Below are 11,536 nucleotides of genomic sequence, written 5' to 3' on the forward strand. Positions count from 1 at the left end.
TAGTCCCTATCCTTTTTTTTTTTTTTTAAATATTTTAATTTAAAATTTTGAGTTCCAAATTCTATCCTTTCCTCCCTGTCTTCCCTCCCAACTCCCTGAGAGGGTAAACAATCAGATATAGGTTATGCATTTGCAATTATGTAAAACATTTCCATATTAGTCTTTTTGTATAAGAAGACAAAAAAAAAGAAAAAGAAAATGGGAAAAAAAGCATACTATGTATTCAATCAATATCAGTTCTTTTTCTGGAAACAGATAGTATGCTTCATCATTAATCCTTTGGGACTGTCTTGGATGATTATATTGCTGAGAATACCTAAGTCATTAACAATTCTTCATTGAATAATATTGCTATTACTGTGTACAATGTTCTCCTTCTGTTCACTTCATTTTGCCTCAGTTCATGTAAATATTTCCAGGTTTTTCTGAAATCATCCTGCTTGTCATTTTTTATAGAACAATAATACTCCATTATAATTATATACCACACAACTTGTTTAGCCATTCCCCAATTGAAGGTATCCCCTTGATTTCCAATTCTTAGTCACCACAAAAAGAGATAATATGAATATTTTTGTACATGTAGGTCCTTTTCCCTTTTTTTTTAAAATATCTTTGGGATATAGACCTAGCAGTGATATGCACAAAGGGTATATGCACAGTTTTTATAGCACTTTGGACATAGTTCCAAATTGCTTTCCAGAATGGTTGAATCAGTTCACAACTCTATCAATGGTATATTAGTGTCCCAGTTTTCCCACATCCCCTCCAACATACAACATTTTCCTTCTTTTTTTTTTTTTGTCATATTAGCCACTCTGATAGGTGTGAGGTGGTACCTCAGAGTTATTTTAATTTGCATTTCTCTGATCAATAGTGATTTAGACCATTTTTATATAACTATAGATACAGTCCCTATCCTAAGATAAATATTTATTCATGTTTGTTTTATGTATGTTCCTATCTTAAATACTGGAACTCCTTTTCTGAGCTGATTTGAATAAAGTTTTTAAAATAATAAGAAAATATATCTTAAGATAATTCTTGATGACCTATTTTCTCAAAATTTGTCAATATGTCATCTTGGAAAATCAAATGAAGGAATGTAAGTTTTTAATTAAATATTATTTGTTTGAATTGAAAACATCCCAAATCCATTTAAATCTTAGTATCTTAGAACTAGAAAAGATTTATTATCAATGGCATCCAGTGTAACTTTCTCTTCTGTTAGAAAAAGAACACTTGAGAGATTCAGTGAGGCATAGTGGATAGAGAACTTGTCCTGGATTCAGGAAGAACTGGATTTATGTCTCTCTTCTAACCTGTCAGGGTCCTAAATACCTCTCTTGGATTACAAATTGCAGAAAAGGTGTTGACCTGCATTGATGGAGGGAGTTTCTTATCAGGTGTTCCTTAGATCAAGGAAATCAAAGGTTGGAAAAAAAGAAAGAATGGAATGAAGAAAGGAAGGAAGGGAGAAAGGATGGAAAGAAAAAAGGAATGAAGAGAAAGGAGAGGAAAAAGGAAACAAGGAAGGGAGAAAAGAAGAAAGGAGGAAGAGAGGAAGGAAGAGAAAAAGAAAGGAAGGAGGGAGGAGATAGGAAAGTAAGGAAAGAGGAAGGAAAGAAGGGAGAAATGAAGGGAGGGAGGGAAAAAGAGAAGGGAGGGAGGAAATAGAGGAGAGAAGATGGGAGAAGAGAAAGAAAGAAGGGAGGGAGGGAAGGAGAGAAGAAGGGAGGAGGAAAAGAACACTAGATTGGGAATCAGGAGATCTGGATTCTAGTGTTGGCCCTGTCACTAACTGGGTTACCCTGGGGAAATCATATAACTCCTTTGAACCTCAGTTTTATCATCTGTAAAATAAGAAATATGGAAGAGATGATCTTTTATGGCCTCTCCATCTTTAAGAATTTGGCTTTAAGTCAGAGAATCACCAGAATCTGAGTTGCAAGGATTCTAAGAGTTAATGTAGTCCAGCCCTTACCTAAAGCATGAATCCCATCCACAATACCCCCAGCTCGTTGTCATCCAGTCCTTTTTGAAGGCTTACAAGGGTGGGAAAATAACTACATTTCAAAAGATTCTATGACAGTTTCAGACAGCTCTAATGGTTAGGAAGTATTTCCTTCTATCAAACTAACAGCTGTCTTGCTGTAGCTTCCACCCACTGTTTCTAGTTCTGCCCACTGAAGCCAAGGAGAAAGCATATGACATCACTTTTCCACTTCACGATTCTTCAGAGACTTGAAGAAAGAGAACCACTTTACTTGAGTCTTCACTTCTCTGGACAACAATATCTTAAGTTTCTTTAATCTCACTTAACCTTGAAATCTCTCTTCATCCCCATCTTGATCTTCTCTAGCTTATCTGAGTCTTTTGAAAAATGTAAAATCCAGAGCTGGAAATTATCCCAGATATAGTCTGGCCAAAGAGACAGGAAAAGCATTTATTAAGCAATTACTATGCACCATGCACTAGGCTAAGCAAAAAGAAAACCCTTACCCTTAAGGAGCTTACATTCTACTGGGGCGGGGGGGAGACAACACATAAAAGGGAGATGAGAAAGGGGTGAGTGGAAGTCATGGGCTAAGTTGCATTTGAGATGAGGATGGCTGGCATGGGTACTTCCTCAAATGAGGACTGTGGGAGTGAACTCCTGGGTTAGAAGATACTGTAAGGGTAGATGCATTGCAAACATGAGAAGGCTGCGGGGGTAGAGGTTGAGAAGTTCAGAGAATCATGAATTAAGCCAGGTTTGACCAAGGTAAGGTATTGTGGATCTACAACTGTCTTCATTCTGAGTGTTATATTTCTATTAGTTAGTCAGTTAACAAGCATTTATTAAGTGCTTCTTATATGCCAGGTACTATGCTAAGTTCTGAGAATTTGAAAAAAAAAAATGAAAACGCTATCCCTACCTTCAAGGAGCTTACATTCCAATGGAGAAGATAATATGTAAATAATTAGGTACATGCATATACACAGAGTAGATGGAAGGTTATTTGAAAGGGGAAGGTGTTGATGAATCTCTAGATCATAGTAGTTTTCTTGGCAATCACATTTTGCTGTAGACTCATATTGTTTATAGTCTATAAAATCTCTGTGTGTGTGGAGTTTTTTATATGACTTATTTTCCCTACTATGCCCCTTTCATCTTATACTTTTACTAGTGATCTTGAACTCTAATACAGAGTTTTCCTTCTACGTGATATTCCTTTGTGTCTTCCCTTAATTATCTTTTATCTAAACCCAACACCTCTAGTTCCTTATGATTTTTCTTTGTACAACATGATTTCCAAACCACTTACCATTCAGTTCAACAGACAATAAACACCTATTGTGTGCTAGGCACTATGTTAGGCATCTGGGATAGAAAGTAAAAAAAGAAAACATTTTTGCCCTCAAGAAGCTTACAGTTTACCAGAGGAACACCAAGTATATGCAAATGGGGATAACACGAGAAAAATTGAGGAGGGAAAGAGCAGTAAAAACTGTGTAGTGGTGATAATCAGTCTTCCTTTCTCATCATTCTCCTGAGAATGGCCTGGAGTTTGTCAATGAGTTGGCCTTAGTCATGGAAATTAAACTAGTCCATTCGGTTTATGTTATCCCTCTGAGCACAGACTGTAACTACATAGCTCTATGGATTCTCCTTCTTTGACTTTATCGATGATGAAATTGTTGTGATTGGATTGTGTGACTTGACTGCAGAGACTGTCTGAAAGGCTCTGCTTTCAGGAGAAAAACTAAGGGTATGGGGCCATTATGCTAAATATGGGACTTCCATTATAAATGTTTTAAAATTACATACATAAATGTTATCTATATATTTTCTAGGTGGGTGAATAGGTGGGCAATGACATCATTTACACATGACTGCTAAGTGTCTATGAAAGAACACGAGAAATGAAGTATTTATATATAGTACTTTTAAGGTTTGCAAAGTGCTTTGTAGACATTATTTCATTGAATCCTCACAACCCTCACAAAAAGAATTACTATCCACATTTTTTTTGGACTGGATCTGTGATTTCATCGATTTTTGGAACTTCTAGGATCAATGAAAACTAGCACTATAGTTCATAATCTTAGACAATAAGAAGGTACTAAGAGGGCCATGCACCCAGTATTTGTCAGAGGCAGGTCTTCCTGATTCCAAGGCTGATTCTTTATTCACTAAAGATACACTCCCTCATTATCATTTTACAGATGAGGAAATTGAGGTTTGAAGACGTTAAGTTGCTTGTCCATGGGCATGTAGCTGATGTCAGAGGCAGAATTTGAATCCAAATCTATGGACTCCAAACCAAGTCGCCCTCTCATCTACTACATAGCATTGCCTTATAACTGTAGATACTCTCATGGATACTCCTCAAGGTCATAGGTCATAGGCCCTTCCTGGCCATCACACTGATTTGTGCTTGTTTCTATCCACTGACTCTTTCTCTTCCCTTCCGTTTTTTGTATGTCTGACAGTTTCATCTCAAAACTGTGAAATCCAACTTTGGAATTAAAACAGCTGAGGGCCCTTCCTTTGGACAGCCTTTGATGTTATCACTGTTCCATTTGCTAAGGAGAAGCCACTGTCTTATGAGAATGAAAGTAGCTATTGAACAGACACTGAGGATAGAGATATCTTTCCACTAACTCTACTTTTACAAAGTTTTCTCTCTTAGATGATTGTTAGCTTTTTCAAGGCAAAGCTGTATTTGCCTTCAAATCCCAGAATCAAATGGCAAGGAAGGAAACACAAGAGGTCAGGTTGAAAACCCTTCTGCTAAGTTTCTTTTATTTGTAATATGGAAATAAAAACTTGCCCTCAATTTTCTGGTTCAACTGAACTAAAAACTTTCCATTTCATATTTTCTCCCCATGTTACCCTGAAAGACATTTCTTTGGTGGTATATCTCTGGGGTAAAAAGATCATGGAGAATAAAAAAATTTTTTTTGGGGGGGGGTCTGGACCTGTGATTTCCTCCACATATGGAATTCTTAGTTTGGAAACCCTCCTCCATTTAAATATATATATGTATGTATGTATGACAGCTCATCTAAGTCTTAGAGTTCTTAGGGGTATGAAGAGGTTAAGTGATTTATTCATAGTTCCACAGCCAGTCTTTGCTGGAGATAGGACCTGAATTTGGGTCTTTTTGATTCCAAGGTCAACCCTATTGTTCAGTACATCATGATACCTTTCCTTAAAAAAATAGAAATAATATTTTCAACTTTGCATTACTGAAATATTTTTATTTTCCCTTAAGTATTAACAGTAATTTCATGAAATTCTTAACCATGTTAATTTAATAAAAAATCACCATACGGATGAAGTCTATTATAGTGATTTCCTTACCAGAAATTAACTATAATAGAAATTGAAAAGTAAGGAATAAATCCAATCTACCTTCCTCAGAGTTTTTCATTAATGGAATTATGCCAGCCTACAACTGGCTTCTGGGAAGTACACCAAATGAGTTCCCCAGCTGTTTACATCTGGCCACTGGATGAGTATGATGCCAAGAACTGGTGGATATATTTTTACAACTCCAATTTTCCTTTGGACATATGCAAATGAGAAGAGAGAGGTGCCTTCCTCTCTCTTTCTTTGTCTTGGGCTGTAAATTGGCACAGCATTGGGATAGTAAAAAGTAGAGAAGTAGGGAGAAGATGGAAAGGATCAGCCACAAGATGGCAGTTCTAGTTAGTCAATTGACAAGCATTTATTAAGCACCTACTATGTGCAAGAGGCTAGGCTAAGTATTAGCACTACAGAGACAAAGGTGAAACAGTTCCTGCCTTCATTGCTTACATTTTAACAGGGGAGTCAACACAAACATATATAAATATAGGCATAATACATACAAAATGAATATAAGGTATTTTGGGAGGGAGGGCACTAGCTGCTGGTAGGGAAGGGTAGGGGATCAGGAACTCAAAGCACTGAGTGGTGAATGTGGGAAAGCAAAGTGGGGAAGGTAGTTACTTTCCATGGTATCCTCACCAGCCTTCGTGAATTGTTCCCCTTGTCTATAAGGCTCTATGCCTGTCCTTTCTCCATGCTCCCTGTTTTTCTTACTTGAATATGCTATTCAGATCTTCTGATTACATCAATACCCATTTCACATGCCAAGAAGCTGTCTTTAATTGCTTCAGAGAATGCCTCTTTAGTACCTAGTAGGTTCTAAGTTTCCCATAAAGATTTATTTTCTCTCAAGGAGGGTGTGTGTTATATGACCTCTATATTGTCACCTTTTCCCAATGTCTACTTTTTAGGGAAACCACTGAAATTGTCATTGAAATGGGTGGAAAAATACCCACTTGGGGACAGCTAGGTAGAGCAGTGAATAGAAAACACCAGCCTGGAGTCAGGAGGACCTGAGTTCAAATCCAGCCTCAGACACTCAACACTAGCTGTGTGATCTTGGGCAAGTCACTTAACCCCAATTGCCCTGCCTTTCTCCTGTCAAAAAAAAGATAAAAAAAGAAAAATATCCACTTGTCAGTTAACTTTTCAGAAATGCAGGTCTTACAGAAGAGAACTGGGTTTGGAGTCAGAGGATCTGAGTTCAAATCCTGGCTCTGCCATTTAGTACTTGTGTGACCTTGGGCAAATCACTTCTCTAAGCCTCAGTTTCCTCATCCATATATTGATAATAAGAATACCTGTAGCTTTTCATAGGATTAGTGTGAAGATCAAATGAAATAATGGATATAAAGTACTTTATAATCATAATTATAATAATGATAGATGACATTTACATATCATTTTAAAATTTGCAAAGCTCTTTACAAATATCTCATTTTATTCTCATAAAACCTCTGGGAGGAAGATTACCCACATTTTACAGATGAGGAAACTGAGGCAGAAAGTGGTTAAGTGATTTGCCTGGGGTTGCATAGCTAGTAAATAAATATACTATATAAAATCAACTATTATTACTATTAATTTTTTTAGTGAGGCCTTTTGGCTTTATATAATTTATTTCTGAACTCTACCCACCAGCTTCCTTTTGGACATCTCAAACTGGATTACCATAAGCATATCAAACTAAACATGTCCAAAGCAGAAGTCATTATCTTTTCCCCAAAGTCTCCCCTCCCCCACCCCTGCCACTTCACCTTTACATCTTCCATTACTGCTAAGAGTACCACTATCCTCCCCATCACTCAGTGTCACAAACTTTGGTGTCATCTTTGATGCCTTAATTTTACTCCTCACATATCCAATCAATCCATCACCAAATCCTGTCATTTCTACTATTATAACATCTCTCATCTAAGTCCCCTTCTCTCCATTCACAAAAGCCACAACCTTACTACAGGTCATCATCCCCTCTTACACGTACTAAGGCAATAGCCTTTTAGCAGGTTTCCCTGCCTTGAAACTCTCCTGTCTAAGCCATCCTCCATTCAGCTGCCAAGGTGATTTTTCTCAAGTCTTGTTCTGACCCAGTCACTCTTGCTCACTGAGTGACTCATTATCTTCAAGGTTAAACTCTTCTCTTTGGCACTTAAAATCCTTTATAACCCAGAATCTTCCTACCTTTCCAGTCTTCTTAAGCTTTCTCTCCTCTATACACTTATGATTCAGCTACATTGGCCCACTCTCTGTTCTGTGAACAAGATACTCCATCTTGTGACTTTGTTCCTTTGGACTCACTGTCCCCTGGGCCTGGAATGCTCTCTCTCTTTACCTCTTCCTCTTGGTATCCCAGGCCTCCTTCAAGATTCAGCCTTTCCTGTCCTCCTCTTCTACCCACCTTCCCATCTCAGATTAGCTTCCATATACCATGTATATATCTTGTACCTGCCAAGTTGTTGCCTAAGGCATCTTGTCTCCCCCATCAGAATGTAAGCTCCTTGAGATCAAGGGCATATTTTTTTGCTTTCCTTTATATCCCACAGTGCCTGGCATAGAGTAATTGCTGAATAAATGCTTGTTGACTGACTGAAATATCCCTCCTACTTCCTCTACCCACTGTAGTAAAGATTAAAAAAGGAAAAATTTAAGCACAACCAATCAATAGATTAACCTCGTCTGACAGTATATGCAATATTCCATATCCATAGTCCCCTACTTCTGTAATGAAAAGGGATACATTTTCTCAAATCTCTAGGGTAGAACTGGATCATTATTTATTGAAATAGGTATAGGTCCATCATACACGTGAAAGGTTGTATTCCACAAATGCTCTATAGGCCTTTAGGTAGGAGTGAAATTTCATGTTATGTTGGCCAGACACTAATCAGAAGGAGAGCGATAGCAGGAGAAAGAAAGTCATCAGTTTAAATAAAATGGCATCCAATGATTTCCTTCTAGAATTGGAAATTAAGTATGCTTTGTTTAGGTATATATGTGATTGGGGTATCTGTGTACATATGCCCTCTGCTAATGCCCTATTCTGATGCTTCATCTTGGTATGGAGATGACTCTGGCTTTAGGAAGGCCATACCTGAATAAGATAGGATATGTTCTACCAAACTGAAAAGCCCCTTCAGCCATGGGCTTAATAATGGATAGTTCACCTGTCTAGCTGGGTTCAGAGAGTTCCATACACAGAAATTAATCCTCAAGTGATTTTTAAAAATAGTCACAACAACTCATAACAACTATTACAAAGACCCAAAGGGATTGTGACCTGCATTGGTGGAGGGAACCCTCACTCCAAGTTACTTCAAGGTTGAGTTGAAACAAGAACTCCTAGCAAGGCCTCTTTCCATTCTTCCCAGCTGCTAATGCTCCCTCCTTCCCATGGCCTTATATTTACTTATCTATGTATATGCTATATTCCCTCTGTAGACTAGAGGGTCCTTAGAGATGGGGAATATAGGCACTTAAGTATTAAATTGAATTGAACCATTTAAGTACACATCTGAAGAATGGTGGATAGAGCATCTCCTAGAGCAGGAATCCTTAACCTTTTGTTGCTGTTTGTTTTTTGTTTCAAAGAGGACCAGTGACATCATGGGGTGATGTCCTGACTTGCATGTGTGAATTGGATTTAAGTGAGGCAGAGTTATATAAAGTTTCTCTTTCTCCTCCAGAGTCAAGGTCTAAGGGCAAGACAAAAGTCAGGACGACTAGCGGTGACCCAGGATGAAGTGAATAACCTTGGCATCTTCAATGTCTGACCAACTCTAAGCGCTCCACAGTACCTACTTCAGCTGCCTTCCCAGCTGGTGGAACAAATCATTCCCGTTCACTCATTCCTCTGGGAGAAGTCTTCACATGGTTGGGTTAGACATCCTCTTAACTCACCAACCAGTTTGAGGCCTGTTGGTTACCGTCAACCTGGTTTTAGCATCTGCTGAGATGGTTTTACTGGAATGTTGCAGCTGTGCATACTCCAGCTTCTTGGAACTACCCCTTAGTGGTGATCCCTGAAAGCACACAGTCAGTATTCTAGTCAATAAATGGGCTTTTCCTCTTTCAGAGGATGCACAGATATCCTTTGATAGCTGCCTGTTGGGCATATTGTCAGATGTTTGTGTGATGGATCCTCTTGCAAATCTTGTGAAGCCTAGGGACCCTTTCTTATATTAGAATAAATTAGATAAATCATTTAGTAAGGACTTACTTTGTGCTAGGTACTATACTAAGTAATGGGATTATATATACATATTACATAATATATTATATATGTATGTATATGTACATATAATATGTAAAAAGAAAGTTACATTCTAATTGGGGAAAGAAAATACATAAAGAGGAGTTAGAAGTTAAGACAGGGACTGGGAATATGGCAGAGGAAGGAGTTGAGCCAGGTTGGAAGTAAGTATCCCTATGTTGGTACTTACTGCAATGGAGGTTCTGGGGAGGAACTCAACTGGAACAGGAGCAGCAAGAGTAGTTACAGTTGTTACTGTTGTGGCAGGACTTCTGCAACAGAGTGGACAATTAGTCTGGGAATAGTGGATTGAGTTGTTAGACATAAGTATGGCGGGCCTGGGTATTTCCTCAAATGGAAGTTGTGGGGAGGAAGTCAACAATTAGCCGAGGAGGGTGCAGGAATAATGTTGTTAAATGCATAAAAATAAAACATGTAGGATTACAAAGGAAATCAATTATAGTGAAATGTAATTATCAAAATATTAAAAAAAAAAGAAATAAGTTCATAGAATCCAGGTGGAGAACTTCTGTCTAGAGTTTGGGTGCCTTTTCTCCCTCAACTCCTATAAGTTTTTATTGCTTTTTCTTTTTTGCTAACTTTTAAAAAATATGTTATTTTAGGGACATCTGGACTGGCCTTAATGTAGATCTGATTCATTGCCTGAAGAAGTAGCTACCAACTTACTTTTAAATACTTATTTCTCGATATTTCTTTTGCTTTATTTTATCCTCTGGGGTCGTTTCTAAAGAATTATATGGGAAAGGAGCCCATTCTGTATTACAAATGAACAGAAACTCTGGGTACACTCATGTATTAAAAAAAAAAATCCACCTCCAAATAATGATGAAAGTTCCCAGTAGGAGCAGTGGCAATCCTTTCTACTGGATGGAATGGGTAAGTTCTCTACTCAGTTCCTGAGCTTTCTTCTTTTTGGGAAGGTTTGTTGTCCCAGGGAGTCCCATAACCAGTGCCTGTGAAAAGTTTTCTTTCCCTCCACCTAAAACCAGAGGGCCTTGTTGCCTTACTTCCAGTTAATTCATGGTAGGGGCTTGGGAGTGGGTAATAAATAAGATATAGAGACATGCAAGAACAGAGGGAAGAGATGTTTTCTCGCCTTTCAAAATCCACAATGGTTCAAAGACTTGGGTCCTTTTGTTTTTAAAAAGAAATATTTTCCATGGGGATGCAGTGCATGAGTGAGTAAATAATCACTCCACAGCACAAGATGTAATCAGAATTACTTGGGTCAAAAAGAAGAATGCAGTGTGGACAATTTTGTACAGGAGATTACATTTTTAATTTAAAACTTCAGCATATGCTTGTTTTGCATGAAAGCCTGCTGCAGAGAGTCCCAGTTACTGCTAATTGATTTAAACCTCAGATCTCAGTAGGAACTCACAGATGTTAACTGCTCATTGATGCACTAAAACTTCCTAAGTTTCTCACAAAAGGTTCAGAATAATTGCTAAATGTATCCTAGAAGCTCAAAGATTAGATGAAGCTGTTACTCTGGGAAGTGTTGCATGGCAGTGGCTGATGTTGGGCTTAAAAGTCAATTAGGTGAGAGATGTCTTCTTATTGGTTTGGTGCATTTTGGGGGCTGAATACTCAGCTGAATTGAATAAGTAATATTAACATAATTCAATCCAATAAACATTTATTAAGCATTTGCTCTGTGCAAGGAACTCTACTATATGGCTGGTGATGCAAAGGAACCCCCCCCCAAACAAAACAAAACACAAAACAGACACAAAACCTAAGCAACAGTCCCTTCCCTCAAGAAACTCTTTCTTTCCTTCCTTTCTTCCTTTCTTTCTTTCTTTCTTTCTTTCTTTCTTTCTTTCTTTCTTTCTTTCTTTCTTTCTTTCTTTCTTTCTTTCTTTCTTTCTTTCTTTCTTTCTTTCTTTCTTTCTTTCTTTCTTTCT

At 37.8% G+C, this 11,536-nt stretch overlaps 1 long non-coding RNA gene across 1 annotated transcript in view; it reads right to left on the reverse strand.

Annotated features, from left to right (window-relative positions):
* LOC138145288 (uncharacterized) overlaps positions 1 to 11,536 on the reverse strand; it is a 67,306-nt gene that overhangs the window by 38,870 nt on the left and 16,900 nt on the right. The window contains exon 2 of the long non-coding RNA XR_011164172.1: positions 9,799 to 9,880. This is a non-coding gene — a long non-coding RNA (uncharacterized lncRNA). The remainder of the gene's footprint in view (positions 1 to 9,798; positions 9,881 to 11,536) is intronic.

This window comes from Petaurus breviceps, unplaced genomic scaffold, assembly GCF_028583685.1.
Source record: "Petaurus breviceps papuanus isolate PSGF00001 unplaced genomic scaffold, PetGlider_PUasm1.0 90734, whole genome shotgun sequence".
Lineage (NCBI taxonomy): Eukaryota > Metazoa > Chordata > Mammalia > Diprotodontia > Petauridae > Petaurus > Petaurus breviceps.